Genomic DNA, 15,697 nt, shown 5'->3' with positions numbered 1-15,697 from the left:
TGGAAAATCTTAATAATAACTCTATATATACATATATATAAATGATATTTCATAAATAGACTGCAATATTTGTCATGATTTCATTTTCTTTATCGTTGATAAGTACGAGTATAAATATAAACACAAAAAAATAAATAAAAAAAAAAAAATGAACAATAAGAATTAAAAACAAGAAAGGAAGCTAACTTCGGCACGCCGAAGTTTATATACCCTTGCAGATAGAACTTCTATGAATAAAAAACCATACAATACAAATTATATATCTTTGTGTTAAAAAATAATGAAGTAATACCTGCTTTCATTTCATTCACCTATACATATTATATTTGCAGTTTTACATTCACTGATTTGCATTTTTCCTCCACATCAAACGATCGTTTGTATGGCACCTATATGATATAGTCGTCCGATTTTCATGAAATTTACCACAAAATTTAAGACTTAAATTAAATGCCTATACCTAAAATTTGATGAAAATCAGTTGAAAACTGAAAAGATTATAAATTTAATTGTATTAATTTCTCGATCGGGAGCTATATGATATAGTATGATAGCTATATGGGAGCTATATGATAGAGTAGTCCGATTTTCATAAAATTTTATGCAAAATTGTAGAGTATAGAGTAAAATGGCCATATCTTAAATTTGATCCAATTCTATTGAAAACTGAAAAAGTTAAAAAATTTTTTGTAAAAATTTTCCGATCATTCCTATGGCAGCTATATGATATAGTCGTCCGATCCGGCCCGTTCCGACATATATACGAGTGAGAGTATATAGAAGGCTAACTACAATGATTCAATCAGATAGCTTCAAAACTGGGAGACTAGTTTGCGTAGAAACGGACAGACGGACAGACGGACAGAAGGACAGACGGACATGGCTAGATCGACTCGGCTGTTGATCCTGATCAAGAATATATATACTTTATATAGTCGGAGGTGCCTCCTTCACTGCGTTGCAAACTTCTGACTGAAATTATAATACCCTGCAAGGGTATAATAAAATATTGAGCAGCAACAAATTGTTAGCCTGAGTCATATAAGGCATTGCCGTTGTCACTCAGGGCAACGTGCCAAGTGCTCAGCACATTTTAGGTGCAGCAGAAATATGATATGCACTTCAAAGCCTTGACCAAGCCGAATTAGGTTCCCATGCTGACCACTTATATATATGTGCATAACACTCACTGCCCTCTTACATTTTGTTACGATACATATATGGAATATACAAAGGTAGACACGTAGTTCACAGCCAAATTTCTTTTAGTTGTTATTCTTGTTGTTGACCGTTTTTTCTGAAATTTTCTTTATTGCGTAGTTTGACGTAAGCAGAAGAGAGCCAAAAAGGAATTCGAAAGATAACGGTTCATAGAAAGGTGCTATAAGTAAAAGAATAGAAGCATCGACAGTGTAATATTTACACATAATTTGTTTTTGTCTTAATTTTAATGCTATTAAAATTTAATATTTTTTTTGTGACAATCTTATAAGTTACTTTATTAATAGTTATAAAAATTTGCTTAGGTATTGATGAAGGCTTTCAATTGGTTGGAATTGAGTTTACTAAGCAACATCCTAAATAAATAGACATATTTTCTTTTGCTTTTAATTTTGCCCTATTAACCGTTATCTATTGTTTTCGTTTTCTGCTTGTTTTTGAATAGATCAATTTAAGCAATAAAAAAAATTTCATGGAAATTGGTCAACAACAACAAGAATAATAACAGAAATAAGTTTGGCGGTGAAAATAATTGTGAATTTCTGTAAGTACTTTGACCACCCCTGTATATAAAACGGCTGGAGCTGCTTCTGAAGCGTGCAGCCTTAGATTAAGTAAACTGTAAATTTAATTGAATAAAGACGCTCAAATGATCAAGTAAACAAACAACTATGCTCTTCGACTATTTGAGATGCAAAATATAAGGACATTTCTACAATAGCACTTTGTCGATTGTCCGATACAATATCGCTTTTAAACTTAAGCTTACGTTGAGCGCTATCCATCAAGTCAAGCGTACGAGCATCTTTGTTGTCTTAGTAATCTGCCAAGTTTTTAATGTCTCCTTATAGGCTACCTTCAATTGATTCCAATTGGGCCATATGTAATATGTAAATGCTGCTCGAGTTGTTGTTGTTTCTGTTCAAACACAAGTCGTGTCCGCTCTTGTTTCTGTCGTGCCGGTTGGTCGCGTATATTTTGCTGGTTTTTCGCGTAAACCTGCTGTACCTAAAATCGGTGTATCTTGGATAAGCATTGGCTTTCTCCAGAGATATGAACTCTTGCTCCGTCTTCATAGTTGTGTCCGGATCCATAGATGTAACCAGTGCTTTTTTGCGAGTATCTACAATTGTCACCTCTGAGTTCGAGGGACACAGTCTACGTGTGTCGTTAAGTTCACCTTTTTTGTCTTGTCTATAGGCTTTTACTGATATTTGCTTTGTGATTTCTTTTTCTATCCTGCTAGCGCCATGCTGTTGTCTGCGTCATGTTTTACCGTCACAGAGATTGTTGTGAAATTACCATTTCCTGTTTACTTGTTTACTATATAACTTCACAGACTGATAAATATTCAAATCCGTTGGGCTTCAAATTAACAAAAGTTTTTACAACAATAATATTAAAATAACGATCTAAAAAAAAAATTTTAATTAGAACGTGCTACTTTTATTTTAATAATAAAAAAAAAAACAAACAAAAAATAATATATGGTAAGTATATTTCATTTTTCAAAATAATTTTTTAACACCTGTGCTTCTCCTGTTGTAACCAAGGAGTACGATTCTAAAAAAAGAACATAGCAGCGACCTCTAGAAATTAATCTTGCCTATACCTATTCCGTCTAAAAAATAACTAACAAGCGCCGAAAGCAATAGGCTTTTTTTAAAAGCTTCCTAAACTGTATTTCCGAAGCTCTGCCTTTTGCCGAAGCCGTGTCTTTTACATATTCTTAATTGTTTTATTTAACAATACGACTGTAAAAACAAACCCCGAAGTCGGCAATAGTTCGTTTGTTCTGTTTGAACAACTTATTTCGGTAAACAGTAGAACTAACAGCCAAAGAACAAGCTTGAAAGTAAATACTTATGCAACTACCTTTGCTTTGTACAATTTTTAAAATATTTTTTAATGATTATTTTAATGATATTTATACCCTTGCAGGATATTATTGTGGGATTGGGAGAAGTTAGGTTACTTGGAAACCTAGGAAACTGAGAGTGCATACACTGTTTTGGATTTCACCATAACCGCCAAGATTGCGCCATCCAGATTTGGTAGTACTGCTATCCCTTACCAAAAATCAGAGTTCTTGCCATCACCCTTTCTCTCATTCAAAAATCAAACCATGTTTTTCAATTCCAGCTCAAACGGGATAAGTCCAAGTAAAGGAAAGTGCGTTAACACAAATACTAAATGGAAAACTAGTTACAGCAGAGGAAAATTCAGACGAGCTCAGGAAAATTTTAAAGCAGCGGAGGAAAAAAACTATTGGAAAGTGTCATCGAATAAGCATTTTCAAACTGAAAAAGTGAATTTCTACATGTATTGGTAGGCAGAAAAAGCTACAAACGCACAACTTCGCACCACACATACGAAAACTATAGTGGGTGAGAGATTCCACGATAACGACAGAAATCAAATTCGACGAAACGAAACGGGCTAGTTCTGCAAAACTTCTCGACGACGCCATCGCAGGTAGCAAAAAAGAGACCTTTTGAAAGAAACAGAATTGGCGACAATTTTAACAACAGCGCAAGAGCAACGGTGAGACCGAAGGAAATTCTTTCGACCTCCATGGAAAGTTCTGGGGCACTTTGAAGACGTGCCTGAAGAATTTTCCGCGATGACATCTGCATTGAAGAGCGGATAGAGTTGGCGAAAGAAACGAATTTCACAACAGCAACGACGAATTGAGAGGAGCAACAACGAGAAAAGAGAAGTCGACGAGAGAGCGGCGTCCAGTGAACGACGAGCACGACCTGGATGGCGTAAAGAGAAATACGTAGTACATCGAAGGGTGCAGAAAAGAATACGTAAAAACGAGAGAAGCATCGAGGAGCGAGCAACATCGAGAAAGAGAGAAGGAGAGCAGTTAAGCAGCGAAGAGTACCTAAGAGACTGATGACCGGCGAATACGACCTGGAAAGCACCATTAAACATGCATTTTAAAAACAGAAAGCAGACAAGCGCAGAAAAGCAGACTACACTAAGGCAAGAAAAAAACGAAAGGCTAGTATAGGTTGCGGAAAAGACGAATTTCGCAACACAGGAGTGCTTTACTACCACGACTTGGATGAATACGAGAAGAGCGGCGGAAAAGAGTCGTAAGCACTGGCTGTTGGCGAGCGAGGGCAGGTGTTATTCAATCGCATTGTTTGATTCGAACTTTTGAAGTCTATAGTTTAACATTTTAAATCTTTTGTAATCGGCTTACGTACCAACATGGATGCTAGAATGATTCTCGGCTTGACAGTGCCTCTTTTAAGAGAAAAATTAACGGAATTAGGTTTGAATACGAATGGGCGAAAGAGCTCTTTGCAGGATAGATTGTTTGATCAATATGGCATAGATGTGGGCGGTGAGGTGAAGTGATGATGAAGGTGCAGTGAGTGTTTATCCAACTATCAAGAAGCTAGTTTGAATGTTAGTTCAAGATTCACCCTACGTGATGTCCAGGACAGTATTTCATAATTCTCAGGCTTAAATCACGAAGACGCTAATCATTGGTGGGTTTGACGACGTTGCAGTAACTGTAGGCTGGGACAATTTGCAAAGATTCATTTATGCAAAACAACTTTTGACTGGAGCTAAGCTTTATGTCAAAAGCACCAAAAGAATAAGGGGTTAGGTCGAGTTAAGGTAAGCGTTAATTGAAGAGTTCGGTAAAAAAAAACTATGCTCAGCTGAGATACATAAGATTCTTAGGCAAATACATAAACAACCAAAAGAGACATGTATCGAGTACTTGTACAGCATGATGAAGATTAGCAAGTCGATTAGTCTGGATGAGGAAAGTTGAGTTTCGTTTGTTATTAAGGGCATACCAGATGGCAAGTTAAATAAGGCGGGGCTGTATCGCGGCAAAACTATCAGGGAGTTAAAAGACGAAATATCTATTAACAAAAAGATAAAAGGAAAAGGAAATAGTAAGGAACTTTTTAAGAGGTGGCAGTAAAACAGGAACAGAGTCACACCCAGAGAAAATGCTTTAAGTGCAACGATTGATTAGGGGACGATCCTGCCCGCAAAGGCTCGGCAATGGAGGCCCAAGAATTTCCCACGTCGCTGGCGAATGAGTTAACCCGTCAGGGTTGAAAAAATAAAGGCGAGGGCGTCGTGGTAATTTTCTAAGCGTCAGCTTTTATTCGCTGCTTACATGAGACTAAGCTTAAAGTGAAAAAACGAGCTCCCTGTCGTTTTGCCTCGTTAAAGCGAGAGCGGGAGATCGGCTCGCTCCTGAGCAGAAGCGGCACAGTGGGCCCCTCACGTAAACATCCTACCCCCCTTGCAATCGCTCGGGTTGTAACAGGGTCGTTGCAGCTATGGCTGATGCCAGGCTCCAGACACGACCCAACCGAAGACGGTGCTTTGGGCCACTGGCAGTCCATCCTGGATCCTCTGGAACCGGGCCGCATCACTCTCGAAAACATATCCGCGCCTAGGACCACGGAGATGGTCGCCGGTAGATAGAACCGCTCGTCGGCCAGGGTAATGTGGCGGAAGTGGGCCCGCACCGTATCGCTTAGCTCCCGGATTGGAGTGCGGATACGCACGTGAGGCTCCACCCTGATCACCACGTCGAAACGGACATCCCTTTCCGTCTTGGAGCCCACAGTGGCCGAACAAATTTGCTCGCCTCCAACGTTAGTGGTGGGTAGACGGAAGCTAGCCGCCAGCGACTCGTCGGTGTGCGCGGGTCGATGAGCGCTGCCGTGTAGAAGGTGCGCGCTCCGGTGTCAATCCGTACCAGCGCGGTCGGAAGGACATTAGCCGCGCTCTGCGGGCGTCCCTGGCCAATGGTGGACGGTTGCCCTTGCGCGACGGACGATGGTGTACGGGCGGGAATCGACCGTGGAGTGGCGGAGGCGGTCCGGGGAGCGGCTGTAGATTGCCGAGAAGGGGCGACGGCGTCCCGAGGCCGGCGCGCATTCTGCCGCAGCTGGCGTGGAGTCAGTGAGCGCTCGTGCGCCAAACAGCTGGGACAGTACTTATTAGCGAGGACCGCATGTAGCCGCTTCTCAGCACTTAGGCGCAGAAAACGACGGCCTCTTCGTAGTGGGTGGATCCCCCAGCAGACTTGGCAACGGTAGGACAAGATACCTCAAGTATATCTGCTTTCTTGAGTGATGGTGGTGCGAGGACACGGAGGCAACGTACTGGTTATGACTGCCGGAATGACGAAGAACAATGATGGAATTAGTATAAGTATTTCGTATTGGAACTACGGCTTATGACTACGAGACAATACATAACGTCGAACCATTGGAGCTACTGTGTGCTGGCGGACGCATTAATCGGAAGGAGGACAGGTTTGGCTACAAGGCGCTTAAGGAGCCCCCGCGCAGTGCGGATGTCGACCACACGAACGCGGCCGTCGGATCCTGGAAACACCGCATCGACTCTTCCTAACCGCCATTCATTGGATGGAAGCTTGTCTTCCTTAACCACCACCATGTCCCCGACATGGAGATCTCTTGACGGGGCTTGCCACTTATTCCGTTCATAAAGTTCCTTGAGGTACTCTTCTTTCCACCGCAGCCGAAATTGCTGCTGGAGAGCCTTCAAATGCTGCCACCGATTAATAATGGACGTTGTGTCCCCCTTTATTTCGGGTTCCACCTTGACTAGGAGGGGCCCTCCAACAAGAAAATATCCAGGATTAAGTGCCAACACGTCGGCGGGGTCTTCGGACATGGGAGCGATCGGGCGCGAATTCAGGCATGCTTCGATTCTCGTCAAGTGGACAGCTCTTCAAACGAATATTTGCGCGTGGCCGTGGACTTATAGAACAGGGTCTTAAATCTCTTGACGCCTGCCTCCCACAGGCCTCCCATTTGGGGGGCTCCCGGAGGAATAAAAGCAGAGCAGAGCAGCGGAGCGTTGATGGCAATAGGCGATTGTCACAGACCCTTTCACGCTTTGGAGAAAATCACGAAAGAGAAGGGCAGCCGCTCCTACAAAGGTTTTTCCGTTGTCCGATTGACCTTGGCGGGAGCATCCTCTGCGAGACACGAAACGGGCGAAAGCAGCTAGAAATTTCTCGGTCGTAAGGTCCGACGTAGGCTCTAAATGAATGGCCTTGGTGGCGAAGCACACGAACACTAGAACATACCCCTTTGTAATCAAACAGGCTCGGCCCGTGTAATTCTTGATGTCGAAGGGGCCGGCGTAGTCCATACCGGTGTAGGTGAAGGGACGAGAGAACGAAGTCCTCTCCTTAGGCAAATTTCCCATAAGTTGCGTCTGCACCCTCTTCTTGCTCACCCTCGAAATCCAGAATTTGGAACGGATTAGACGGATTGTCAGCTGCTTGCCGCCGTGTAGCGTTATGCGATGCATAAAGCGGACTGGAAGGCGAGACAGATGGCAGTTGTACGGGAGGATTATGGGGTGCCGCTCGTCATATTGGAGAATGTCTGAGGCCGTGACCCGTCAGCAGGCTCTCATGAGCCCCTGCGAATCAAGGAAAGGGTTCAAATTTAGCATGGGACTGGCTGCTGGTAGGGGACGTTTTTGAGTGTGGAGAACAGCTCCAGAATATCTTCTGTGGGAGCCTTCGCGCCGTGGACCGTTCTGATCGGGTCACTCGCGTCCTTGCCGTTAGCAAGTTCGCCATGACCATGGACCCAACCTCCACGCGGCGCCGTACGCCTTTTCCGAAGCGCCGCAGAACCCATGGTGCTCGATGTACAGATGTGGTTCGAACGCAACCCATCGAGGAATGCGGACTTGTTCGAGCGCGGAGTAATTCCCCAGGAACTCAACCCATCGTTGAGAGAGATCTTGAGGAAGGACGTCATCCCTCCCTAACGCTTGGAGCCAAATGTCCTGCATGAGCATCTTCTCCCGCACAATAAAGGGGGCGAGCCAAACAGCTGGATCGAAAAACTTTGCAATCTGGGATAGGACCTGACGCTTCGTGTATGACGATCCCGTGGCCAATTCAGGCGGAATGAAATAGAATTCTTCCGTCGTCGCTCTCCGTCGTATTCCCAGAGTCTTGGCCGTGCTTTCGGTGTCTATTTCAAGGAAGTCGGCCCGGAGGAGATGGTCGCTCGGAATGTCGTTCAGAACCTCCTTGCAATTGCAAGTTCATTTTCTGAGTGGGAACCCTGCCGAACCCAGAGCCCCCTCCAGCTCGCGGACTGCCTTCTGCGCCTCAATTTGGAATCTGCCCCCGCTAGAACGTCGTCAACATACATAAATTGTCTGATAATTTGACTAGCGTGCGGATACCTCGACTCTTCGTCGTCGGCTAGCTGTTGCAGGACACGAATCGCAAGAAACGGGGCGCAATTGACTCCAATGGTGACGGTTTTTAGATCGTAGTCGCGGACTTCCCATCGGAATTGCGAAATAGGATACGTTGAAGGTATATTTAGGGTTTACCAAAATCTGCCGATACATCTTTTCGATGTCAGCGTTGAATACAACCTTAAAGTACCGCCACTTTAGAATCTGAATGGTCAGGTCGGACTGCAGTACCGGGCCTGCATGAAGGATGTCATTGAGACTGGTTCCGGACCACCCGGACCTTGGTCGTACTTTCGGGCTTGAACACCGCATGGTGCGGAAGATAGTAGGATGCTGAAGGGGTCGTTGGAGAAACTTCGGTCATGTGACCCAAGTCAAGGTATTCTTGAAGCACTGCGTCATACCTGGCCGTTAGGGGGGATCTTTTTTAAGGCGCTGAACCTATGTGCTCAGGGTTGCGAAGGGATAGCGTCACGACATACTTGCCACACTCATCCCTCAGGGTTGTTTGGACAAAATTGCGCTCACAGACTTCATCGGCTTCCGAGACGTTACTTGTCGGACCTTCCTTCCCCACTCGTGTGGGAAAGGCACTCACACAGCGGGGATTGGCAGGAGATAGAGGGCCTGTCAGTAATAGTCTCCTGTCCGAGAAGCGACCCGCAGATGTTAGTTTTGGAGTTGGCAAGGAGGACAGACGAAAGAATATCGTCCTATCAATACGTCAATTTGGGAGCTCTCGAAGAACTTGGGATCTGCCAGGGGAACGTCGGGAAGCCCTTGTAGAAGGTCTCGCGGAAGCGGATACGAGGGCAGATTACCGGACAACTGCGGAATCACATATGCTGCAGTCTCTACTTTTAGCCTGGGTCTGGCAGGTGAGTGAATTGAAAAATGGAACAATTTAGTAGACTGCGCAGAAACGGACTGATTAAGGCCGGAGATTTGGGCTTGAATGGTCTTAAACGGGAGCTTAACAGCGGTTGAACAGCCTTTCCGTGATGAAGGTTGCCTCGGACCTTGAGTCTATTAAGGCTCGCGCTTGGAAGCTGCACACCAGAAGACAAACGTTAATGAGGGCGGTCCCCAATAGGACGGCTCCCGAGCCGGAAGCGAAGTACACTTTTACTCCACCGTGTTCTTCTGAGCCTCTGAACCTCTAGAAGTGGGCGCGGGTTGGTGCGTCGATAACGCCGACGGACTTGGAGCGGTTATGAAGGGGTTACCGCGGTGTAGAAGAGTGTGATGCCGGCTATGGCAGGTGGAGCAGCTGTGGGCACTCATGCAATCCCGTTGCTGATGCCCTCGTGCAAAACAGTTTAGGCACAGCTGGTTTCTCTTAATGTAGTCGGAGCGACCATTCACATCCATCTCAAGAAAACGTGGACATAAGCGAGCAGGGTGATTCCCGCCGAAACAGAGATCGCACCCCTTGTGGGCAGGAACAACTCGGGTCTCGTACGAATTGAGTCTGCGAGTTGGGGCGCTCGTGGGAGCCGATCTTAGCGGAACTGGCCTCGAACCGCTATGCCTGACGTCGTCGATGGCCTCCAGGGTGCGATGACGCTCTGTCAAAAAAGTATCTAACTCCCTCCATGTTGGAATTTCGGCTTTGTTATGTATGGATTGCTCCCACAGCGATAGTGTTATGCTGGGGAGCTTGGAGGACACCATATACACCAGAATGCAATCCCAAGCCTCGACTTGAATCGAGGACATCTCTAAGACTGCCAGGCAGCTTTGAATGGTGCCCTGCAGATCCTTCAGCGCAACTCCGGATTCCTTAGGCACAGCCTGGATATTGAAGAAGATCTTCAACTGGCTGTTGACCAACAATCGTCGATTTTCGAAGCGGTCGGAGAGGCTTCGCCACGCTGAGGCGAACCCTTCATTGGTGAGCGGAGCCTTAGACACAATGGTATTTGCGTCCCCACTGGTTTTCGAAAGGAGGTGGAACAACTTTTCAACTGGGGTGATGCGAGAGTTGTGAATGTAAATCGCCGTGAATAAATCTCTGAAGGTGGGCCAACGAAGATAATCGCCCGAAAACCTCTGTGTCCACTGGTGGCAACCGACATTTGGTTGGGGGGGGGACGTGTGGACACTGCTAGCCGCCCGAGCTGACTGAGAGGCGGCTTGAGATATTGTTTCCTCAAGGTTGGCAACACACCTCGAATAAACGGAATAACAGTAGCTGTACTTTGACTCCAGCACTGTCGAGGTGGCCTTGCCGTCGTCGGACGCGGAGAGCAGTTCAAAGCAGCTCTCATAACTTTTCTCCACCTTCTCCCACAGGGCCCGGATTTGGTCCCTATGGACTTGACACATGAAGGGGGAGAATTGTTCAGTCTCCGGGGTGCCCGGCGTGTGTATATTCGCCTCGAATTGACTGTCACGGTCTGTGGTGGCAATAAACCGTTTGAGAGCGACATCTATCGCATTTTGCGCAATTTTGATAACTGACCGAGTAACTCTAGGCGAGAACCCAGATAGTGAATCAACGGATTCGTCGCTTTTTGCCCTTGGAATGGCAGTGGCAGCCTTAGGCTTCATTGAGACGCCCGCGGAGATGCGGATCGGGACCTATCCAAGCGGGTGGAGGAGATCGGACGCGGTTTCTTGTCGTCTCCCGTGGGCATTCTCGGAAGCGAATGCTGCTGATCAGTGCTGGTCAACTGTCGAACGGGAAACACAAATGTAGATGACGGACGAAATGTATATGGAAATCGGGATGCGGGTTTAGGCAGTGCGTACGACGAGCAAGCGGAATAGAGCTCACAGAAGGCTGGAGGATACGAAAGGAGCCAACAAAACTTAACCGAATGGAGGTACTGAGCTTAGATATGTATTTATTGTGAATTATTGAGATGAGGACTTAACCGCTGTGTTATACCGACGGTGCCTATATGATGTCCAAAAAATGAAGCGGCAACAACAATACGCACGGTCTCTGCAGCGACGAAGTGGATACAAAAAATAAATAAACACAACAAGCGCCGTTGCATCTGTGTGGATTGAATTTGGATGTTGGTTATACTGGGACTTGTCTAACAAATGTTAATGTTTGCAAGCCGCAAATGTAGAAGTGCTGAACTTAAAAGTTCGGTACTTGGTCGCGAGGAAAAACTCGCTGCGTTATGCCGACGGCAAGCGGTGCCTATGTGAAGGCCCCAAGAAACGAAGCGGCAACAACAACAACATGGCCTCTGCGGTGACGAAATTGAAACAATTAGAACAAAACGCGTTTGCGTTTGGGTTTTGTTGCTAATTGTTTCGTTCACTTTGAATATTTTTTTTAATTTTTTTATCGGGATTAGTTCCTGGAATCGTTGGCAGAAAAATATATTAGAAAATATATGGGCATATATGTAAACAGGAACAATGTGTCAGGGGCACAGTGGAGCGCCGAGAAGTGGCCTATATTAAATTCCTAGAACAGAAATATTTTGTATGGACACTGCACAAAAAACGGTATGCTGACGGCAAGCGTTGCCTATGTGAGGGCCCCAAGAAATTAGGTTTTGTTGCTAACTGTTTCGTTCACTTTGAATTTTTTTTTTTTAATTTTATTGTCGGGATTAGTTCCTGGAATCGTTGGCAGAAAATATATTGGAAAATATATGGGCATGTATGTAAATAGGAACAATGTGTCAGGGCACAGTGGAGCGCCGAGAAGTGGCCTGTATTAAATTTCGCGAACAGAAATATGTATATTGTATGGACACGGAACAAACGACGACAAAAAATTATGGCGGCAGCGGCGGGTTGTTCGGCGAACAAGGTGAACTCCCGAAACGAGTGCACACCGGCTGTCCGATATTTCTTATGCTCCTTTTTCCCGCAACACGATTTCACTGTTCACGGTAAGGTTTTTAAATGCACGAAATTATGATGAGCAAGAGTTAGCATTCATGTGTGTGTGTACGTAGCTGTACATAGGCCTCGACCGTTGGCAAGTTGATGGGCAACGGGAAATGGAAGAAACGGCGAGGAAAATGGCGGCGCACACAAGCGGACTCCGATGGAAATATTCGAGGCCCAAGAATTTCCCACGTCGCTGGCGAAAAAGTTAACGCGTCAGGGTTGAAAAGATAAAGGGCGGGGGCGTCGTGGTAGTTTTCTTAGCGTCAGCTTTTATTCGCTGCTGAGACTAAACTTAAAGTGAAAAAACGAGCTCCCGGTCGTTTTGCCTCGTTAAAGCGAGAGCGGGAGATCGGAAATAGTTGGAGAGCGAGCGCAGGCCGGGAACAAAAAAGCTCGCTCCTGAGCAGAGGCGACACAGTGGGCCCCTCACGTAAATAACGATGAAGGCCACTTTGCCAAGGACTGCAAGGGAGCGATAGTTTGCTATCATTGCAAGCAGAAATGACACATCTCTTAGAACTGCATGCAGAAGTAAAATAATATCATCGTTTGGAATGAGCAGGCAACTGTTCTTGGCGTTAATGCTAGAAAAGGGTCAATTTATAAAAAGATAGATGGAGGAGTTTCAAAAGTTTAAAACTCAAGCCCGTAGTTAAACATCTTAAAGGTATCGGCAAGGGTGAGCTAAAAACGATTGGATGCTTTGACCTCAGTCTTCAAGCAGATGGCGTATGCTTTAAGTAGTTAAACATTGTAGGAAATGATGTGCTACAGTCTATTGATGTGATGTTCAACCTGAAGGGAGTCATATTTAAGGCAAAAGAAAGCGACTTTGCTACGGCATTTAAAGGAATGCGAATCACGGAAATTATCGATGAAGTCTCCGTTCTTGACAAAATCGATTTTTCTCACCTGCAAACAAGTCAGAAGCTGAAAGTAGAAAATATTGTTAAAGATTACAAATCAGCCAAGTCACTAACATCTCTAGTTAATATGAAGATCGTATTAGAAGATGATATTCCTGTATACCAACACCCACGCCGCACTTCAAATGCTTCACAGATAATTATACCAAGCTTTTCAGAGTATGCATCGTCTGTAGTATTGGTTTCAAAAAGTATGGATCAAAGAGATTTTATTGCGACTATCGGAAACTTAACCAAAAATCAAAAACGACAACTTTAAAATGACCTTAATTGACGATGTTTTGTGAAATTTTTTACCCCTCGACATAATAAAGAAATTTTTTCATGTGCCGATTGATAAAGATTCAAGAAAGTTCACAGCATTTGTGACTCATAACGGGCAGTATGAGTTCACGCATCTTGCATTTGGAATCTCAAATTCTCCGGCTGTGTTTTGTCGAAAACTTATTCAAAGTTAGACAATTGTAGTGAACATGAGCGATATAATTGTGCCAAGCAAGGACGAAATCGACGGAATCGTGGCTTTGAAAATCGTATTAAGCGCAGCATCGAAGGCGGGCTTACAAATTAAGTGGGAGAAGGCAAAAATTTTAAAGAGCAGAATAAATTTTTTGGGTTATGCGATTGAAAACGAAACCATTTTTCCAACTGACGAGAAAATAAAAGCTCTCGTTAATTTTCCAATTCCCCAGAGCAGGAAGCTTTGCAGAGATATTTGGGCTACACATCATATATGCGACACTTTATCAAAAACTATGCCTCAGCAGCAAAACCTTCGAGTGCTTCAAAAGGAAGGAAATCAGAAGCACGATAAAAACCTTATTATGACTAAGCAGGGTATTGCTTCCTTTAACCACTTGAAACAACTATTGGTATCAGCACCAGTACTCAAACTGATTGCTCCTTTGGCTGTAACGGAAGTACACACAGACGCGAATAAATACGGCTTTGGCGGTGTTTTGATGCAGAATGATCCAGATGATCAGCAATTTCACTGAAAAGAATTTATGAGCCGCAAAACAAACCCTTGCGAAGAGTAGAGGTATTAGCCATTGTAAATGCATTGAAGAAATGGAGAGTGTATTTGTTGGGAAAATGTTTTATAGTAGTTACTGATTGCACCGCTTTTGCAATGACCATTAAAAAAAACGACCTACCGCCTTGAGTCGCGAGGTGGGCCATGTCATTGCAGAAATTCGAGTTCAAAGTGGAACACAGAGCCGGAACAAAGATGAGACACGTCGATGCACTCAGCCGCTTCTCGTACTTAATTATCGTGGATTCCACAAAATCACTTTTAATTGAAGTACAGAACAAGGACAACTGGGTAAAAGCAATTAAAGTTATGTTGAGCAGCAATAAGGAACACGAAGACTTTTATTTGCAAAATAATATCCTTTGCAAGGATCCAGTAAATGAACTGCTAGTCGTTCCTGACTCGATGGCAGAGGAAATCATTGCCATAACACACAAGGAAGGACACTTCGAAATAAAAAGAACCAGAGATATACTGGAGAAATCCTACTACATTCCAGGATTTCAGGCCAAGGAAGAGAGAGTCTTAAAAGGATGCGTCGAGTGCCTGATTATAGACTCCAAACGCGGAAAAAAGGAAGGATTGCTATCGCCGATCGGCAAGGCTCAGTAACCGCTCGGAACTTACCACATCGATCATGTTGGTCCACTTACCGACACGAAGAAAATATACAACCAAATATTATCGGTCGTAGATGGATTTTCAAAATTTGTTTCGGCTTTATCCAACGAAGTCAACCGGAACAGAAGAGGTTACTGAAAAACTTGAGAAGCAAGCAGCAGTGTTTAAGAATCCTCGCAGAATAGTCACAGACAAAGGAACGTCATTCACTTCAGGATCGTTTACAGAATAGTGTAATCGCGAAGGTATCCAGCTTCTTCACATCACGACAGGTTTACCCAGAGGCAACGGACAAGTCGAGAGAATACATAAATTTGTCAATTCGATGATAGGTAAAATGTGCCAAGAATAACCAGTAAATTGGTATCGCCACGTAGATAGAGTTCCAACCAAAGAGTGTATATGTATATGTGTGGAAGATTCGTAACGACATACGATTTTTTGTCGTGCTGGCTCTACCCTGCAGTACCGCGTGTCATAAATAGGCCACTGTCATCAACATGTCATCAACTCGCCAACTGCGACTTCTACCGAGGCGACGCTCTGCCGACTGCGACTTCTACCACTACGACGCTTTGCCCACGATACAGTTACGGCGATAGTCTAGACGGCAGTCGTCGATGTCTCATCAACAAAACATCGATGAATTGATGATGCATTTTTGATGAATTTGTTGATAAATTGTTGATGAATCATCGATTTATTGTTGATGAATTTTTATTGATGACAGCCTAGGACGTGCCGATGTTAAATAAATCAACAGTTTGTATGGGCT

At 44.5% G+C, this 15,697-nt stretch overlaps 1 pseudogene; it reads right to left on the bottom strand.

Annotated features, from left to right (window-relative positions):
• Positions 1–6,972: 6,972 nt before the first annotated feature.
• On the bottom strand, positions 6,973–11,028 carry LOC147644676 (uncharacterized; annotated as a pseudogene).
• Between the last annotated feature and the right edge of the window lie 4,669 nt (positions 11,029–15,697).

This window comes from Drosophila serrata, unplaced genomic scaffold, assembly GCF_035046125.1.
Source record: "Drosophila serrata isolate PLE 108 unplaced genomic scaffold, ASM3504612v1 contig_118, whole genome shotgun sequence".
In the NCBI taxonomy this organism is placed as follows: domain Eukaryota; kingdom Metazoa; phylum Arthropoda; class Insecta; order Diptera; family Drosophilidae; genus Drosophila; species Drosophila serrata.
This window is presented reverse-complemented; position numbering and strand designations above follow the sequence as displayed.